The 21,342-nt window shown below is 34.9% G+C and overlaps 1 protein-coding gene across 9 annotated transcripts in view; it reads left to right on the plus strand.

Moving 5' to 3' along the window:
- The window catches only part of ZBTB20 (zinc finger and BTB domain containing 20), a 762,522-nt gene that overhangs the window by 336,074 nt on the left and 405,106 nt on the right, over positions 1–21,342 (plus strand). Inside the window, exon 1 of one of the 9 annotated variants that reach the window (XM_045540235.1) lies at positions 18,679–19,180. The exons of the other annotated variants lie outside the window; for them this stretch is intronic. The gene's annotated coding sequence lies outside the window, so the exon portion shown is untranslated. Of the gene's footprint in view, positions 1–18,678; positions 19,181–21,342 lie in introns of those variants that run through there. 9 annotated transcript variants of the gene reach the window in all.

A 21,342-nucleotide genomic window follows, 5' to 3' on the forward strand; every position in this document is an offset into this window, starting at 1 on the left:
TGTATATAATTTGCCTGTGTAGAAGGGAACTGTGTAAATCTACCCACTTTGAAGACCTAAGTGTATAATCAAGGGGTGTCTATTGGAAAATTATACTAAGTAACTGATAACCTGGGACTTGAATAATTCATGTCTCAGAAACATGATGACTAAGAAGCTAGAGACAAGTCCTTGTTCATTTATAAGGTACCCAAATACATCTTATGTCTTCCCAAATGTCCTTGACACTTGATTTTTGAAACCTCAGTCATCTCAACCATTTCTCCATCACAGCAAACTATATCATACTAAATTCATCCTGCTATATTTCTTATGGCACAGTCCAGAGTATTAGCTTTCAGGATCATAATCTATGCTAAAGAGGTTAAAATACTTTTGTATTAGGATTTTTTAAATTCCTTTATATTTATCTCTATATTGCTTAATACTTTACTACAAAGGTTGCAAACTCAAATGAACCAATCCCCACTGATCCTGGCCACCCATTGTCTCCTGCCCTGAGTTCTATGTCAACTAAAAGGTACTCCTTAAGCATTTGCTAGGTATGGTAGAGCTAAGGGAAGACAGTTAAAGGAAAAATATGTTCCCTACCCTTTAGGAACTCAGAAATAGGTGAGATGGTTATAAATTGGAATGTTAACAATTGCCTCTTGGGTTGTTGGAAGGGTTCACAAACTAGTAAAGAGTAACTGTAATTATATAGTACTATGAAAACCTGCATAGATTTTTGTCACGATTATATGCATTCTGTCCTTCTAAAGATGAGATAGGTGTACGTAGTGTTAAAGCAAACAAAATAATGAGATAAGGGCAGGATGAAATTGGAATTTACATCGGCTGCTCTTCAACCCAGATAATAGAACTCAATGTACCTCTGAAGTCCTGAGACTTGAACTGCCTCAGGTCAGCCTGATAGTGGTAGGAAATTAAAAAGACAGCACACTGAGATTCTCATTATCCATGCTTCCCCACATGAAGGTGTATGGAGATAACTATCAGAGTTTCTTTAGCCCCCTGGTACTTTGAATGCCTTGAGATATCTTTCCTTCGGTGCAGTAGTTGCATTAATCATCACTTAATCATTTATTTATTTTATGAAAAAATAGGGTATTTTATTCTTTCTGTTTTAAACCTACTGTCAAATGAATGTTCTGTGTTAATGATATGGAAGCAGCAAAAAGTAACTGACCATGACCATCTTTTAGATGTTGTTATTGGACTGTTTTCTCCAAAAGGGGGACTCTATCTATAGTTGAGTTTCAAAGGTACTAGAGAATACAGATAGCATTTATACTTCATTTGCTCTGTTCTTCTCATTTGCAGATTAATCTAGAATCTCTTTAAGCTCTCCAAAACTTTATTTCTTCATCTGTATCTGTGGTCTAGACCTACTGGCCTCATGGTGATTATGAATATGAACATTGTTGAGAAGCCCACTAGCTGAAAATAGTCATGGAATTCAGGTGTCTTTCTAGCCCTTCTGTAATGATACAGCTGCCAAAGACATTTAATGATTAACTAGAGAAAGTGATAAACTAGTTTGGTCACATAAGAGTAATTTTGGTATTGGGCTTTTCTAGGTTTAAGTTATGGTTTTATTTTTTTTCTGCTTTTTTTCTTTCAAAATACTAAGAGGGTACAAATGCTTTTCATTATATGGATCGTTGTTGTAATGCTTGAGTCATGGCTATAAGTGTGCCCATCACCCAGATAGTGCTCATTGTACCTTTCGGTAGGTTTTCATCCATTCCCTCCTCCCCCCTCCCCTCTGCTCTGTTTCCACTGAGTTTTATTTCTCTCTAAGCACGTATGTGCTCATTGGTTGGTTTCAATTTAATAGTGAGTACATGTGGTGTTTGTTTTTCTATTCTTTAGGTACTTCACTTAGGAAAATGGCCTCCAGTTCCATCCAAATTGTTGCAAAAGACATTAATTCATTCTTTTTTATGGTTGAGTGGTACCCCGTGTTATACATATACCACATTTTGTTAATCCACTCATGAATTGATGGGTACTTGGGTTGATTACACATCTTTGCAATTTTGAGTTGTGCTGCAATGAACATTTGAGTGCAGGTGTCTTTTTGATAAAATGACTTCTTTTCCTTGAGTAGATATCCAGTAGTGGGATTGTTTGATCAAATACTAGGTCTACTTTTAGTTCTTTAAGGAATCCCCACACTGTTTTCCATAGATGTTGTACTAATTTGTAGTCCCAGCAACAGTGTATAAGTGTTCCTTTCTCTCTGCATCCTCAACAGCAGCTATCGTTTTTGGACTTTTTAATAAAAGCCATTCTAACTGGACTAAGGTGATGTGTCATTGTGGTTTTAATTAATTTGCATTTCCCTGATGATTAGTGACGCTGAGCAGTTTTTCATATGCTTATTGGCTGTTTGTCTATCTTCTTTTGAAAAGCTTCTGTTAATGTCTTTTGTCCACTTTTTAATGGGTTGGTTTTTTTTCTTACTAATTTATTTGAGTTCTTTGTAGACTCTGGATGTTAGCCCTTTATCAGATGTATAGTTTGCGAATATTTTCTCCCACTCTGTAGGTTGTTTATTCACTCTGTTGATTATTTCCTTAGCCATGCAGAAGCTTTTTAATTTAATCAGGTCCCATTTATTTATGTTTGTTTTAGTATCTCTATTTAAGAATTTGTGGGTTTAGTTTCCAAATTATCTTTGGGTTAAACCTTAAAAATATTAATATATTGTCCTTTGAACAGCTAAAGCAAAGTTACCTCAAGTGCAGATAGAGGATCATCACTTATATAGTAGTGTATATGTGTCAAATATAGTTTATGCATGCCAAATCAGTTGTCACTAAATTATACTGACAATTGAATTAGGGGAAAATGGCTAATAGTACATTATATATTAATATAAACTTTTAGTTTGAAGGGAAAATATGATAAATTTGTCCTACTCCATAAAATATACAAACTAGCACTAGAAAATTATCAAGTATACATTCACAATCTGTATGATCCTCTGTTAAATGTCGTCGTATACTCTCTTTGCCCTGTTCATTCTTGTTCTTAACTTGCTGTAGATTACAAGCACCTGTGAGAACTAGAACAGCTCCACAAAGTCTTGACACCCTATTTTCCACTCTGCTTTCAGTTTGAGACTTTGTTGATTTAAAAAAAATGCTCTAAACAATGGTTTCTTAAAACAGTTACCATCTGTATTGGTTTTTTGTGGCTGTTATAACAAAGTACCACAACCTTGGTCATTTAAAACATCAGAAATTTATTCTATCACAGTTCTGAAAGCCAAAAGTCCAAAATCAGTATCACTGGGCTGAAATCAAGGTGTCATTGGGGTTGTGTTCCTTCTGGATATTCTAGGGAGAATCATTTTCCATACCTTTCTCCACTCTTGGTGACTGCCAACATTTCTTGGCTATGGCTACATCAGTACAATTTCAGTTATGGTAGTCACATTGACTCGACCTCTTCTGTCTATGTGAAATCTCCCTCTTATAAGGATATGTGGAATTGTATTTAAGGGCCATTTAGATAATCCAGGATAATCTCCCCATGTCAAAATCCTTAATTTAATTATATCTTTAAAGTCTTTTTTTTTCACCATGTAAAATAACATTCACAGATTTTAGGGATTACAATGTAGATATCTTTTGGGAGCATATCATTTAGCCCACCACGCTGTCTTTACCTGTGCATTCACTCTCCATCTCCTGCCTTGTCCTCCCTTCTCATTTCCACTAGCACTGTCAGCCAGACCAAGAATAAACAAGAGATGCCCAAAGGCTTCACTTTCCTGACCATACTTTGTACTTTAGCTGGAACAAGTGGGCAAGTAACATGACAGATCTAGTTATTAAGACTTTACAGGGTTGGATAAAACTAGGTCCATGCTCAGTGGTCTGCAGATTTGTAGATTTTAGGTATTTTATTTGGCCTGATACACATAGTTTCCATCTTAATCCTAAAAACACTCACCTAAAGAGACCCAATTCTGTCTTCCTCAGTGTTAACCTTCCTGTATTGTTGTGCCTAAAGCAAGAAGAACCCAATAACCGCTCAATCAGATGTCAACTCACTGTCTTACTCCAGGAAAACCGTATGCCTTAGCACTGGGTCTTGAGTATTTATTCTTATGCTACATAATGAAGAGGGACATTGCAGAAAGGTGGCTGTGAGGAAAACATCTGGAAGAAATAATTTTCCTAGGATCAAAGGGCTCCGTGTGCAGCCCAGAGGGTCCTCAGGGTGCTCCTCAGAGCAAACAAACAATTCTCTTGATGAGTCACTGAATTTTTTTCTGCCAAAAGCCTACATGTGTTGCAAGATCTCAAGGAAAAGGGGTGGAGTAAGGAGAGAGAACAAAAATTAAAGAAGACAACAAAGTGATTTAAAAAATTTTTAACCACATGAATAAAAGAAATCTCAACATGATTACAATCTTTTAATATACCCACCATCCTCAACATTCTGTCACTTGTATTGCCCCAGAGTGAAATTAAGTATAACACAAAATATCTTTAAACACACACATACAAACAAAAACAAATGGAGCAAAGCAAAGATGTTGGGGAGGAATATAACACTCTGACACAACGTATTTTTTGCTGTATCCCATGAAAATTGGCAGAGGAAGATGAAGCCCAGGACTGTGTCCTGAACCCTAGCCAGTGGCATTTTACTGAGGAAAAATGCTCAAAAAGTTACTTATGAATCAGTACAGCCATGCTTTGTTCTGCATGAGTGTTTTAATAGAGTGAGTGTAATATAAGGATCAGGTGGGCTCGTGGGAATGGAACAAAAGATTTTGTAAAATTAAAGCAAAATAATTATAGCTCTAGGTGCAAAGCAAGCATACTCCAGCAGTTGATAGCAAGGACCTGCTCAGAATGGAGAAGGGAGGGAGCATGCTGGAAGTTTTTTTTTTTTTTTTTTTTTATTCACTAACAAAGGCTTTTAATAGGTAACAGTTGTAAAGCATCTTTGAAAGTAATTAATGCACCCACACAAAAATTTATTAAAATGAAAATTTAAGGAATTGTCTAAAATGAATTAATTAACAAAAAAAGAACATCATGCCTTTCTTATTTTTTAAAGAAGGAGATAAGGTTAAGCAAAGCAGATTTTTGTGAGATTGCATTTTAAAATGTTCCTGTTTTATTTAGTATCTGAATAGCCCTTAAAAAGAGAGTTGGCGGGATTTATTATCCACCCCCTTTTGAAATACTAAATGGGGACAGACATAAAATGGGGATTAATTTGCTATGTATGAGCCTCAAAGCTCCTCAAAATTATGATATCTCCTTACAAAATGACCAAAGTTTTTAATAAGTTTACAGCGACTTGTAGGAAGCAGAATGTGATAATCAAAAGAAAGGAAGGTGAGTGTTTTTTCTCACCTGGCACTCTCCATCCTGCAGTCCCCTTAACGGGCCAGTAGAGCTATCCTTCCTTGCCAGTGGCCTCATGAAAGACAAAAGGAAAGCTGTAAAACATGGTGTTAGTAATTTTTACCTCAGTGTATTTTCTATCTCTACAGAAAAAAAAAAAGAATTAACTGCATTTATGCTATTTCTATAACAATTTTTAATCACTCTATTTGTTTTTACCTTATTTTCTTTTTTATTATTTCATACTATGATATAATTATAAAGTAGAATATGTACAACCTGCTGAGAATATATCCTTTACTGTGAAAATCATTTCTATTTGATTACAAAAGTATTTGTTTTCAGCATATTGTTAGTTATACCTCAAAAAGTTTTAGGTTGTGAACCTGAGTAAATCTTCAAAGGTCAAATTCTCTAAACCTTCCATGCCAAAAATCTTTGGAAAATACTGCCTTTCTTTCAATATTCTTTTGTTCTGTTAAGACCAGAATCTGGCTGTGTAAAAAAATGTGAATGAGAAGAAAATTCATTTTGGAAGATATATTTGGAAAATAGCTCTGGTGATGCCATATAAAAATAAATAATTGTAGATTTGAAGATAATTTCTTTCAAGTGTGTAAGACAACTTGTGTAACAGGAAAAGCATACCCTAGGAGGCATATGATCTGTGGATTTTGGATATATTTGTCTGGATTTTCTTTGTCTTTTCATTGTTTAAGTGTCCATTATCATCATGCCTTTATATTACTTGGAGTTATTTTCAGATTTTTCTTTTCCTTTTTGAAGACAGTGGATTTTGTTGGTCTGAGTAATGTAGCACTATTAGTTTAGTATTCTTGCCTGTAAGGAAAGGCACACTTGTGAAGTACCTTGGTGAGGACATTCTGCACCTAAGTAGATAAACACTCCTTATGATCTTTGTCCTTCAGTCCTGTGGTATTTCACTTCCTCTGAGGATATGACTATAAAAAAGGAAAGTCAGGAAAAAAAGTATTTATACTTTTATAGTACTAAGAACTTTCTGTTTTCATAATAGTGGTTCCTCTTTGCTACATGATTTTAAACTAGCATATCTATTGGCTTCTGAACTGGGGATAGTATATTGGATAATATATTAGTTTTCTATTGGTGGTGTAACAAATTACCACAAACTTAGCCCCTTACAACAACTCAAATTTATTATTTCACAGTGCTGCATATCAGATGTTTGGGTTGGTTCTGTCGATTTCTCTGTTCCACACTTTACAATACCAAACTCAAGGTGTCAAAAGGCTGGACTCTTAAGCCTGTGGGAGGAGTTCGCCTCCAAGCTCATTCAGTACCCTGTGGTTGTGGGGCTAAGATCTCCACTTCCCTGCTGACTATCAGCTGGGGGCCATCCTTACTTAGTGCCTTGTGTGGGTTCCCCTATATCTCAGAGGCAGCAACGGTACCTTGAATCATTGTCACACTTGGTCTCTCTCTGACTTCCCCTTCCACCATATCTCTTGTCCAAATTCCAGCATAAAAAACAAAACAAACAAACAAACAAACAAAACCTCTGCTTTTAGGATGACTAGATTAGGCCCATCTACTCTATTTATTTTAATATCCATAACCTTAATTACATCTTTAGAGTCCCTTTTCCATGTAACATAACATTTCACCATGTAACAGAGGTTCTAGATATTGGGGAGTGGACATTTTTGGGGTGCAATTGCTTTGTCTACCTCAGATAAATTCTAGAAGAATGAGTCACCTCCATTATACATTTCTAGAGTACTCTGAGTATTCTTTTTTTAAAAAAAAATTTTTTAGTCTAGAAGAGAAAATTCAGTATGAATATTCATATAAACTATTAGTAGGTTTACTCCTGAACACTATTAGTAGATATATATATCTCATGGAACTTGGTAAAGAGTATTTATCTCCTATTTGATAAATAGAACAACTAGAGTAGAGGAAAAACCAAGTTGACCATTAGGGCCTAAGCTAGACTGGAGGTTTTCTGGCCATAGAGATTTTATTTATCAATACCATTTTATTCTTTACAAAAGTTTGTTAGAACCATAGAGGCAGCCCATCTGGGAAAGGGAAGTAAGTCAAGATCAAGTGAACCAGAAATGGGATTATTAAAATATTAGTGGAGGTCATTCACATGGAGGGCTGAGATAAATGCAGTTATAACTCTCCAGGAAACAGAACAATCTCAGATATTTCACTGGCATCTAAGAGAGTGTGATCTGGTAAGTGAGGCCATGATATAAGGCATCGTCAAATTGGTTACATAGATGGCAACATTTCAACTCAAGGGTTGGCAAGATGGGTTAGGGATGCAGTAATTAGGAATCCAAGTTGAATAAGGACCTCAGTTTACAGCTGAAATTGAAGAGGGAAGTTCTAACAACCCAGGGAAAAGAGATCAAAAATAAATGTGTTGGTAAGGTTGAAGGAAGAGCCAAGAAGGTCAAAAGGAAACAAGGATAAAAGGGAGAGAAACTGGGGAAAAAGTCATCTACAGTTCACAATTTTGCTCAAGGTTGGTTCTGATGGTTGGGATAGAAGGGTTGCTTTGGATATTAAGAGCAAAATACAACACAAGTAAACCCACTAGATTTTAATTTCTATTATACCCTTTCTTAAGGAAGAAATGAGCTCATCCCAGTAATCTACCATCTTATATATTTTCAAATAAGTTTCTGTAGCTCAGTTAAGAATTGGAAGGAATATTTCCAGTAAAAAGTTTAATTTCCCAAGTAAAAACAAGAAAAATAAAGACAATACAATTATAAAACTTTAACACTAACTACATATTTTTACTCTAATTGCAACAGAAACCTGAAAATATACTCATATATTTTTTAAAAGTTAGTTTCTATTTATATAATAATTTAATAATTATAATTTTATTATAATAATCATTTATCAACTAATAGAAAGGTAGATATATGTGTGTTTATATTTTTTCTGAAAATATGTTCTACTGTGCTATTCATGTATTTATGTTGATTTGATTTATAAATGATTTGTCAACATATGCTACTGTTAAATGCAAGATTAATAATAAAGTACAAGCTTAACTCAACGGTATTGTTTTTCTAACAGGATGGGTAAACACACACTAGTCCCCACATATGGAAACATACAAATACATGCACCCATATATAGAGAGTATCTGTAACGTATTCAGTATACAGTTAAATATATCTATTTGCACCTCTTAAATATCCAATAAACTTTGATATACTATTCACCATGCATGAAATCTTGCTGTGGAAGAACAAATGTTATGGGTATAAACTCATTTGAGGGTATACAGCATTGTCCTCATTTCCAAAGTAAGACAACATAGTTGCCTAAGCAAGTTATGTGTAATGAACATTTTTTGAGTGCAGCATAGAATAGCAGAAAAATTACTGATTATTAGAATTCATGAGTTCTAGTCTTTGCTGTGCCACATGTTAGATGTGTAATATTAAGAACATCATTTAATCACTTGTAGCCTCTTTTTCCTCACTTATGAAAAAAGGGTAAAGATATTGCTCCTATTTACTTTCCAGAGTTGATGTCCAAATAGGATGAGCTAAAGATACTTTAAGGCATTTAAAGATTATGAAATACTATGAAAATCATTATTTTATTTTAAACAAATGTAAATAAGTCCCAATATTACAGGTAAGGCATACTCTGTGTCCTCACATTTATATAGTCTAGTTAAAATGTTGAAATTATAGTAGTTTATTATTATTTGCTTTTTGGTATCTATTTCAGTCTCCATGTCATTTTTTATATGTCTTATGAGTTGCTATTCACAATATTAAGTAGTGTTGATTTTCAATGTTATTGTGTATATAGAACTAATGTTCAAAATCAGGACAGTGTTAGATATTAGTGTACTATCAAAGGCAATTAACAGGGAGGAATGTAGAATTAATGATTAAAAACAAGCAGAATAACTATAATATTGCAAATATTGCTGTATAATTTTCTCTATTTTTGTTAATTAAGTAGTTCATTAGTTAAGTCATAGTTTTCCTTGTTCTAAATTCCAGAAACAATGAAGAGTCAGAAGCTTAAGGGTTGACTTGGAGACAGGGAGCATCTTTTTTTATGTTTGTATGTTAGTTGGTTGGTTTGTTTTATATCTCATTTCCATTTCTCCAAGTCCCTGTCCCTACCCATTTATTATGTCTTATTCCAGATTCTAGAGCCAGGGGTTTTTTACATTAAGCTAATGATGATTGGAGGGTACAGTGATGAGTTTTAGACTTTATATTAGCCCTTTGAAAATAAAGCAAATATACTTTATGTATATGTATACTTTATCTGTATTTATAAATGTACTCTTTCTTTCTTCCTACCTATCCTTGGAGAGGAGGTTCATAACATTTGTTTATTCTCAAAGGGGCACATGAGATTAAAAACACTTGGACCTACGGAGTTAGAGATACTGGGACTCTAGTGAGCATCAGTTGAAGGGAGAAATTTTCCTTTCCTCTCCACTTTCCAACTATCCAATTTGTGTCCCAAACATCTGGGCTGGGATAAGCAGCAGGGAAATTAGACAGCCAGCAGTGGGAGAGGGGAGAAAATACCTTTACAATGGCTTTCTTTCCCTTTATTTTCTTCTTTCCTGCTTTCTTGCTTTTTTGCTCCTTTTTTTTCTCTTTTTTCCTTCCCCCCCTCCCTTTCTTTTCCTCTCCTTCTCTCCTTCCCTCTTTCTGTCCTTCCTCCCTTCATCTTTCCTTCCTTTCTTTTTCTATTTCTTTTAATATACCTCTTCAGAAGGGAAAATTTACACAAGCATTCTTCTAAGTAAGGGCCAAATTTTTTTGATGCTATGGCATATTCCTTTCCTCATCTGCTTCTCATTCCCCTTCCCATTGATGCTAACTTTATTCGTTTTGCCACCATCTCCGTTTTGAGAATATCCTACTCTGTTCTCCAGAAGCACTGGTGCTTTGCAAAAGTCATTTCTGTGGCAGAAATCACTTAGAAATCAGTGGAAAGAAAAAGTAATATCCACATAAAAAGTATCCCTTACCTTTCTTTTCAACATTTTGGGGCTCCCTACTTGAGCATCATTATTTAAGCCAGAATTTTTTCAACTAATAAAATAAAACAAATAATTAAATTATGAATTATTTTGTGTAGAAAATAGGTGACATTAACCTATAATTCTTCTATTTAGTGATATAATTTGGTTATTTTAGATACATGGACAAGGCCATCTCCAACTTCTATGAAGAATAGAAAAATAACTCAGATTACAGTTTTGACCATCTTGAGCAGGAACATCCTATTACCATAAAAAGAGAATAACTCTTCACTTTTTCATTTCTCTCAAGAGTATCTTTGTACTATTGTTAATTTTCTTTAGAGAGAACAAGTTTGGGAAAGGAATAAAAAGTGATTCTGTTATTGTAGATCTCTCTGTTGGCAGCTGAAAATGTTGCTAAGCAGAATTTTCTTGTAGTATTTGAGTTTTCCAGTTGGACTGACTTGGCCATCAAAAAGTCAAGTTGATTTTTTCCCTCAGATTAAGTTGATAACTGCCTGAATAAAATGTTAAGAGCAATTAGCAGGGGTAGAGTTGTAAAGCCATTCAACACAACAAACTTTATAGGACTATTTTGTCTTTTTTTAAAAATTTCTCCAGGGAACATATTGTATAAAGTTATGACTTCCTGTTCCATGAAGTATTTCTTCCTTGACCTACCTGCCATAACTGCTTAGCTTATACACACACACAAAAGTTTCCATTCTACTATTGATCCTTTTAAAGAAAATTCAAGGTACAGTGTTTCTTTTTCACACAAAAGCATTAAGAACACCAGTTCTAAAGAGAGCTTAATTCTTGCACTAGACATTTTTAACTTTCTTCTTGCTCAGATATAGGAATGCTACTATGTCTTGTCTTTCTTACCTGCCTGCAGGCAGGACTTTTTGTCATTTTTGTACCCATGTCAGATTGATCTCCCTCTCAATACCAGTAGCCTTCTCATATTCCTTCTCCTGTTGTTTCCACCCCACCTTCTCTTACTCTGGCTATGCCTTAGTTCTTCTCTTCCTTTTCCCCACTGTTCCTCATACTTAGAATTGTCTTTAATGGCTCATCTGGAGAAATGCCTTTTAATTTCGATCTAGATTCAAATCCCATTTCTTAATAGTTCTCTTCTAAGTAGGCAACCTCTTCTCTACCAATAACTTCTCTCGATAATCATTCCACCCACATTAGGCTATGTATTTTGAACAAACAGATAAAAATAAGTTTATCTTTGTCTTCCTTTATAGTCAAAATGCTTCTTGGGGACTGTTTCTTTGATGTGGTCTGTAAAATGTATTTCACTTTGTTTTTTTAGGAAAGGTGGCAACATCTCATTGAATTAGCAAAAATTGAAAACTGTATGTTCCATATAAATGAATCATCTAGATGCCACTCAAACATTGAGTGTTTTACTTGTATTAAAGCTTATTGATTACACCTTTTCTAAAATGAATCTTATATTTTTCAACCTTCTGAAAGTGTTCTGAACTTGATGTAGTGTTTACGTCAAAATTCCCTGATCATAATTATTGTATAAGTTTCCTAGGTCTGCCATAACAAAGTACCACAAACTGGGTACTTTAAACAACAGAAATTTATTGTCTCGCTGTTCTGGACGCTAGAAGTTGGACATCAAGTGTTAGAAGGGTTAGATCCTGCTGAAGGCTGTGAGACAGAATCTGTTCTGTGCCTTTCATTTAGCTTCTGGAGGTTTGCTGGCAATCTTTGGAGTTCCTTAGCTTACAGAAGCATCTCCCCAATTTCTGTCTTTGTCTTTATGTAGTGTTCTCCGTGTGTGTGTGTGTGTGTGTGTGTGTCTTTGTCCAAATTTTCCCTTCTTATAAGGACACATGTCATATTGGATTGGGAGCCCACCCTACTCCAGTATGACCTCATCTTAACTAATTAGATCTGTAAGGACCCTATTTCCAAATAAGGTCGAATTTTGAGGTACTGGGGGTTAGGACTTCAACATATGTATTTAATAGGGGACACAATTCAACCCATAATAATCCTGAACACTGTCTTTTGTGCAGAGCTCCACCACATTGATTTCTGCAGGATTCACAGACATGTTTGCAGGCTGTGCGTAGTTCTCAACCTTGGCTTCTATATTCCTCTCTTACCTCCTCCAGCTCCTCTTCATCCTGAGATTCAGAGGGGCCATTTCTTACCGATACATTATGCTTTCTTCTTGAACTGTTCTGCCTTCCCATCTAATATGAATGGAGGGTACAAATTACTTATGTTAATGATAATTAAGGAAGAATAAATTGGTTTCAAGTTCAAGTAAAGATGTATTTGGGCAATAGTGTGTACTTCATGGCATTTCTGATAGTTTCCCAAGGACTCTATTTTCTCGCTTCTGTGTTCTTGACCATGTTAAACTGAGATAAGGTTATAAGTGAATATTAGAATACTGGATATCTGAGGTGTTAATGTATTATTTTCTCATGACAGAGAACTAAAGAAATATATCTGATAAAAATATTAGAAATTAAATCTTGTCTACTAGTGGCCCAAGATTTTACTCATTAATGTTGGAAAATCAGTGTTTTCCTTAGGATACTGTAAAGTGTGAAGTTGGAGTAGATAGTAGTTGAGTTTTTGTGTGATATGTACAGTTTCTATCAGACTTACCTCATCCAATAAACATAATACTAGAGCAGAGGTGCGTTGAAATCAGATGCTGTGAGTGGGTAAGCAACTGTGGACAGTCAGTTCTCCGCAGGTAGTCCTCCTGAGCAGGATGATGAGTCTGCCCCCGGTGCTGACCTACCAGGGAGCTAGCCCTTGTGGTTCTCAGTGCACCATGCTGATGAGCCACCCACTGTGGTTCAGATTTTGGCAGCCATAACCTAATCGGCTCTTTGATCCTTGGAGTGGCTCCTGTCACAGGTGGGTGGGTGAGTGCCTCTGTTTGTTTTGCCCCTCCCTTCAGTCATTATTCCCACCTGGCAGTATAAAACAAAAAATGAGAGGTGGGAGGGGGTTGTGAGGGGACACCAGGAACATGGCTATGCCAAGTATGAAAAGCTGCTTAAACAGTTCTGGTTCTAAGAGCACATGTGTAACATTTCTGCCAACTCATTAATGAATACATTTTATTTTGTATATCATTCAACAGTCTGCTAAAAATCATTTCTCCTGATTCTATTTTCTCATTACTGGGGTCTTGGAGCTACCATAAAATACAGCCAGGCACACAAGTAAAAGACAGTATTACTCCCTGTATTCTAATAGTCTTCCTTGATAAGTATCTGAATGTACTTAGAAACATTTACTCCATCTTATGCTTTGATATTTTAAAATAAATTCCTCTAGTATATTTGAAAATCAACTTCAGTGGCTTGATATTACTGTGAAAATTTTTTACTTGTTTTTAATTGACAGTAATTGTATATATTAATGGGTTACAGTGTGATGTTTTGATCTATGTACACATTGTGGAAAAATTCAAACTAATTAACATATTAATCATGTATGAAATTTTTCAGTAGAGTTTCCAATGGTCTCTGTTCATTCCAATAAACTAAATGTCAAGATGACCATACCCATTTTATAGCTCAAGAAATGGAGATATTGAGGTGCTAAATAGGTTATTTAAGGTTGTACAGGGTGTTAGTGTTGTTCTAACAATTTAAATTTTCATTCTGATACTCTGGGATTTAGAGCTTTAGCATATGTTCTATGAGACGATCAAAATACTTGATCCACATTATCTTAAGAATATCATTTAGGTATCATAGATAAAAAGAAAACTGAGGCATAGAAAGATATTAAATGACTTTTAGTAAATCACATATCAAGGTCACAGGACAGCTGATACAATCTTGAATTTCTTCACTCTGTGAACTAGCCATGACTAGTTTTCTGACAAGGAACATTTTTCTCCTTTAGAAAATGTGAAGGTTGAAGATTTTCACTGAGAAAGTAATGCCCTAAGCAACAGAGAACTCTGAGAAACAATTTTAGGTTTTTAGTGCTCAACAAAATATATTGATCACAACTTAACAATTTTAGAATATTTGATTTCTAAAATTCTTGTTTAGACAGAAATCTAAATTTGAAACTGGGATTAAATCACCTTTTTCTTCCTTCATTATCTAGGTATCATTAAGTTAAACATTTTTTAAGTGTTAGATATTTATACATGTATGTGAAAATGCAAGGAAAGGGTTATAAAAATAGCATCTACTTTGAAATGTCTCTGCAATAACTTCTGCTTCTCATCATTTTTAACCAGAGGACAAGTTTTCTCTATATAAAGGTAGAGACTCAGACAGCTGATAACGAAGGGCAGACCCAACAAGGGCAAAATTTTACTATTTTGTTGTAACCAATCCAGGTATCCTGGAGAAAGAGTACATGAAGTAGTCTTCATACTTTTAATTTCTACCGGTTAGAATTTCCAATTGAGAAAAAGAAGATTCTAGAAAACTCTGGCTGCTCAGAGGATTCTGCTAAGGTTTGTGTGGCTCAGACAGTCCCTAAGGTTATTAACTCATGTGCTGGTTTTCCCACACAAACCTGATCTCAGCCACAGTCCACAGAGTAAGGACCAACAATAGAGGGTCCAGGCAGCCCCTTATCCTAAAAGAAATCCGAAAGGAAAAACTTTACTTACACCTGCAAGCAAATGAAAAGAGTCTTTTTGAAGCCCCTTGACCCCTCCAGGAAAAAATACCCCCATGTCATCTAGAACCAGCTTTATCACCATAAATGTTGTGTTCCATGAATATTTGCTTCATAGTTTAGATCAAGAATTAGAGATGGCTGGATGTAGTCAATATCAACAAAGAAGAAAGAATGTGGAGAGGGCATCAGAGTGCCTAGAATGGGAAAAACACTGGTAGTTAACAGTGAAGTTAGCAGCATGGGGTTATCTGAGGAGAGCAAATTATTGTACTGAGTAGTGGCTTCCCCAGTTGAGTCTCAAATAAGTGTTTCCATCTCCATTAAATAAAATGCAATATTATATTAATCACTTGGAAAAATAAGAATTTGTTCTATTACTAACTGGTAAATTCCTATGTCATCTATCTCTATTTTGTCTTATCAGCTCTATTTTCTTAAACACAACCATTTCAGCTATATGATTAACATCCTCAAAGGAAAACCTACCAGGTCACCAAATCTAATTTGATTTAGCTTAGACTTATTTACATTTATTTCCTAAGAGGAGCTTAGATAATATATGTGTCATTTGGTCCAGAAATAGTAACTCTTTAGGTGTATATGATAAGCTTTAATTCTGAATATTTCAAGTACCATATATTGTATACCTATTCTGTCCTAGTTTCTGAGCTGTACACCTTAAGTATATTATCTTCTTTAATTTTCACAACAAACCATTTTAGAAATAAGAAAATTCAGCCTCAGAGAAGCTAATTATTAATAATTTGACCCATAGTATACAGCTAGTAAGTGACCAAGCTAGGATTCAGACCTGAGTCTTCTGATTCAGAGTCCCCTTGCCCTTTTTTTTAAACCTCTATCTCATTCTACTTCTAAAGATGTAGAAGATTCTAAACTACCTTCTAAGAGTCTATGTAGTTTTAATAAGGGGGAAAGCAGTTGGTATGGCATGTGGTTTTATAGTGCCAGTTTTTATCACCTAAAAACATGGCCAACTCAAGCTAGTTCTGTTAGTCTCCCAGTGCAGCCTACTAGCTTGTTGACAGCATATAAGTCTACTTTGTGGTCTTATTTTGTGAGACATACCTGTCATTAGCCACCTGAATTTTCCTAGATTAAAAATAACAACATGAACATTATTTGTGGCTATATAACTATAAAATAATGAATCTGATTTTTGGTGGGTATTGGTTGCACTGGTATCATTATTTAGAATGAATCCACATAGTGTATATCTAGCTTCTCTGCTTATAAATTTCATAATCTATTAAATGGAGATGGTAATAGTATCTACCTCATAATGTCATTGTGAGAATTAAATGACATAATATGTGTAAAGTCCTTAGATCAGTCCCTAGCATATATAATATAGTAAGCACTCAAAAAATGTTAACTATTATTTTATATGAGTGTTACAGGAATAAAAATCAAATAATTACTGATGAGTACTATGTACATAGCAGGAGATCAATAAATATATATTGAATAGATTAATAAACTATATAAATTCTTCAGATAGCTAGGTACCTAGGTATTACTGATCTATGATAAATGGAGTATTCTGGCTACTGACTCACACTGTTGAATATAATATAAAGCAAAATGTTCAATATCACTAAAAACTCTGTGTAGTTTCCAGGAACATATGCTGGTTCTGAAAGAACTTTTTTGGGGGGTTAGGAGTATTGTTTCTTGTTTTTGTTTTAGTTTTTTTTTTTCCCTTTTTTTTAGAGACAGTTTCACTCTCTTGCCTGTTGCCCAAGCTGGAGTGCAGTGGCATGATCACAGCTCACTGTAACCTCAAACTCCTGGGCTCAAGCAATCCTCCTGCCTCAGCCTCCTGAGTAGCTGGGACTACAGGAGCATACCATCACACCTGGCTAATTATTTTTTTGTAGAGATGAGATCTCACTATGTTGCCTAGGCTGGTCTCGATCTACTGACCTCAAGTAGTCCTCCTACCTAGGCCTCTCAAAATGGTAGGATTACAGGCATGTGAGCCATGGTGCCTGACCAGCAGTATCATTTGTTATCCTCATTTAATACTTGCACCTTTAGTACTGTATAGCATGTGTTCTCTGGCTAGACATATATGTGTGACCACTAAATGGATATAGATTTTCCCCTCTCTTTAATAGTCAGGCAGATATGATTTATCTTACAGTACAGTGAAAACAGAAGCTATACAAGTATGCACATAGTAAAAGAAGATAAATGGGCTAGAAAACGCAAAAAGGCATCCAGTGTCATGCATGCTTCCTATTTGCCTGAGATATCTGAAACACACTGAAAGAGAGAAAGACGATATATGTCATTATTTGTGCCAGTGCTGGAGATGCTACGTACTTTTCTGATGATGTCAAGACTTTATCACTTTAGGGGACATTTTTGTCTTAATAAATTTATTTTTAAATTATGTAATATTTACTATCTGAAACATTTATCTGAAGTGTTCATGCATTAAATCCCCTAATTCCTAGAATTGGTAATCTGATTCTAGTTTTAGAAAGGGTTCAAAGGTTTGCCTCTCCCTAGGAAGTTCTTCCTACCACTGGTACTATTTAATACTACTTTATCTTTAGAATCAGTTCACACACCACTTCTAGGAGCCCCATGGCATACGTTTGTGCATATTTGTGTTATGATTCTTGCTATGTTGTATTACAGTTTTCTGTTTAAATATGTATTTTCTCTTTTAGAGTCTGGTGACTAAATTCTGAGCTTCTTAAAGACAGAGGTTGTACCTTATTTATCTCCAATATTATTACAGTTCCTGAGATAGAGTAGATGCTAAGTAAATATGTATCCAATAAATTAATAAGCTTGCAGTCACATACACACAAACATACATTAGGTGAGGGACGTGAATAAATTTTTATGTCTTTACATGTTTCTCAAGGGCTTGTGAACCTTTTGAAATTGCTTATGAACATATTATTGTGTTTCTGAGTGCTTTAATCACTTTGAGAGAAATTTTCTAATGTTAAAAAAATATGTTTTATTTGTTTATGTTCTTTGTTCTGAGCATCACGTTTGCACAGTGAACTCAAGTGTGCTGTCAATTACTAATTATTTGGTAAAACCACATACAAAGTGTTATGAATCCTTACTTTTGTTTGTATACTACCTGCTTGGTGGCTTTGTTCAAGCCTATTACATGTATATTTAAAAAATACGTAGACTATGTCAGTTAAATGGAAAAATCTTACTTTCAAACAAGATTCTCAGCATTAATACAGTGTGTGGCATACAGTTGGGAGTCAATAAATGTTTGTGGAATGCATGAACAAATCAGCCATTGTTGCAAACTATTTTGAGGATGAGGTATGAGATTTTTTTAAAAAGGCTAAATGAAATGCTCAGTATCACACAGCAGGGTAAGAGAAAATCTGACACTTATAACTCATACTTCTGTGTTTCCAGACTGTTACACAAGCTCACTGAGAAGTGCTGTATATGTCTGATTTCTTAACTTCACCCTGCAGTAAACTTTTGCAATCCGGAGGCTAGAGACCTCTTTTGTAAATGTTGTTTGCCCAATAACTGCGTTGGCACCGGGGAGGCCCTAGCAGATAAAGTGGAGGAGCATATGGCTTCCATCTGAATACAAATCGGTGGACATAACGTGGTAATTCAGCTGAGATGTCCTCTGTATTGTAAACTGAAAGAGTATGATTAGAGGTGTTTATAAACGGCGTCTGAATTCCCCCACACCCTCCCCACCCCCTTTCCACTGTAGTTTTATCGGCCTGAATCATAGCCATCTAGCGTCCCGGTCTCACTGCGTTATTTGTGAAAATGGCCAGCGTGAGGAATTATTAATTAAAGCTAACAAATCACCCTGACGAGCTGTGCCCTGGCATGGCTGAAGGTTGATTGGCGAAAGTGTTCTCCTTCGGAGAAAAGACTTTTTGTGCTCGTGACGCAGTCAGGGACGGATTATTGAATATGCAAGTTAGAAGAAAAATCACAGGACAAGCAAATTGAGTATTTACTGGCAAATAATTGCTCTCTTAAGCTGTGGCTCTCTTCCTAAATTCTTAACATTCCCGAGGGTTAGAAAGAAACACAGAAAAATGCATCGGTACAGAGTACATTTCAAAAAAATTACATAGACTGATGTTTCAGACTTGTGCAGGTAAGTGTGATTGTGTGTGCATGGAAAGTGAAAGAACAAGGGAAAGCAAGAGAAAGATAGAAAGTATACTGTTAGTCTGGTGAGTTTTTTGAAATCAACTTGTTTATTGGAATACTGCTCAGCATATTTCTAAGTTGCGAATTCAGTTTCAATGCTGCATTTATTGTGAAAGTTAGAGACGTGAGAATGAGAGAGGGTTTTCTCAAAGTTGTTTGTCTTTATCAGCAAAAGAATATGCTAATGGTTTGTCCCAAGAATAGTTATAAATTTTGCTCAGATATTTGTAGATGTATGTATAAAATTATCACTTGATTTAGAGATCTTTAATTTTTTTTCAACATTGTTAATTATGACGCGTCTTAACAGTGCCCCAGATACATTTGGGTACAACTATTGCATTTATTTTCAAAAGTAAAAGCTGTTTTACGTTAGAACCAAGCTAGTTCTTGTTGAGAATTCCTAAAGGGTCATTATCGTTGTGGAATACTTAAGCTTCGGACTTCTATAATAACCAAAGTGTCCTTATTGTCAGTTGTGTGGTCTTTTTATCTGTATGTTGATCAGACTGCTGAGTTTTGTGGACAATGTAAGATAGGACAGACTATCTTACAGGCTTTTTCAGAACTAAATATAAATACATAGAAATATTTTTAAGTGTGGAAATGAAGGCTGATTCTATATATAAAATATAGACATTAAGAAACAGAGATACTCTTATATGTACAGCTAGGTTATGTGAACAGCATTATCAAAATACATATATCCACTGAGGATAAATTGCATATTATGTGAAAACCAGAGAAATGAGATTTCATCGATAACAAACTATTCTTGAAATGAGAACAAGTGGCTAGTGAAATAGGATTTTAGAGTTGTAGTAACTATGAAAAACATGGATTTAAAACAAAGGCATAATCATAATTTAGACTAAATTAACTAATTAATAAATGCAAAATGCTTTAACAATAAAACATCTATGTGATAGTAATAATAATAGGAATAATAATAAAAATGGAAAATCTGGTAATCACACAGAAATTAAATCAGATGACTCTCATAGGCTTTAGAGAATAAGAATTTTAAAATACAAATACATAAAACTCATACTTTTACCTTCTAATCTATTCCTTGAACCATGAAATATTGTACAGGTTAGGAATTTTTCTTACTATATCCTATTTTATTAAAAAATAGTTGGTCTTAGGATGTAGAATAGAGCTCGTAAGAAAGTTTAGAAAATGTATTTTTTAAAGGTTTAATTCCCACTGGATCACATTCTGTCCTTAAATTTCAAGAAGCAACCTCCTTAAAGTTTCTTGTGACTAATTGAGGGCAAAATTTGGTCCATTATTTTGAAATAGCAAAGGGGGCATTTAAAGCATATGTTCAGAGACTAAACCATCTGCCTTCTTTATTATGAATACCACAGAATTATGAGAAGTTGGAAAGGCTCAAAAATTGAACCAGAGTTCTGTGCAAGATTTTAAAAATACAGCACTCTGCTTTTCAAAAACTGTTTTGCAACCACTGACTTTGCTAAGTATTTTTGTCTTCTGTGGGAAAATAGTATCATTTCACATTTTTGATGTATGGGGGAATGAATGGCAAAGTGTAGTTGAGTGACAAGAACCTATGGCAAGTTAATGGTAATCCTTTTTCTCTGATTTAAACCACTAAATCTAAATACCTTGCGGAGTTTTGGACTTGTCATTAATGAAACAGTGACTGAGAGGAACATTATAAAATGGTGACTGTTGGAAGAAAAATGAAGTCCAGCTGCTAGTTGCTGGACTATCTACAAATGAGTTGCAAGAGACATGCGGAGGCCAGACTAGAGAACACTTCTGTAATCCAATTGTGATGTAATAAAAGTATGAATCAACTATTGGTTGTCCATGCTAGGGGAAAAACAACAAAAAATTTTTTAAAAGTGAAAATTGGCATTATTCCCAGGTAGTGCTGTATTCCTTTGGTATCTGGAAGGCTATGAGATTCAGAAATTAAGAAAAGAACAAAATTCATATTTAGGTCCCAAACATAATAATATTTCACCCAGAGTGGTTATATAATGGCAAATCAAGATAAGTATGATTGTTAAGATGTCCTGTGCTCAATTAGAGTTCTTCTGCCTTACCTGAGTTTTACTGGAATCAGACTGAGAC

This window comes from Lemur catta, chromosome 1 (genome assembly GCF_020740605.2).
Source record: "Lemur catta isolate mLemCat1 chromosome 1, mLemCat1.pri, whole genome shotgun sequence".
NCBI lineage: Eukaryota > Metazoa > Chordata > Mammalia > Primates > Lemuridae > Lemur > Lemur catta.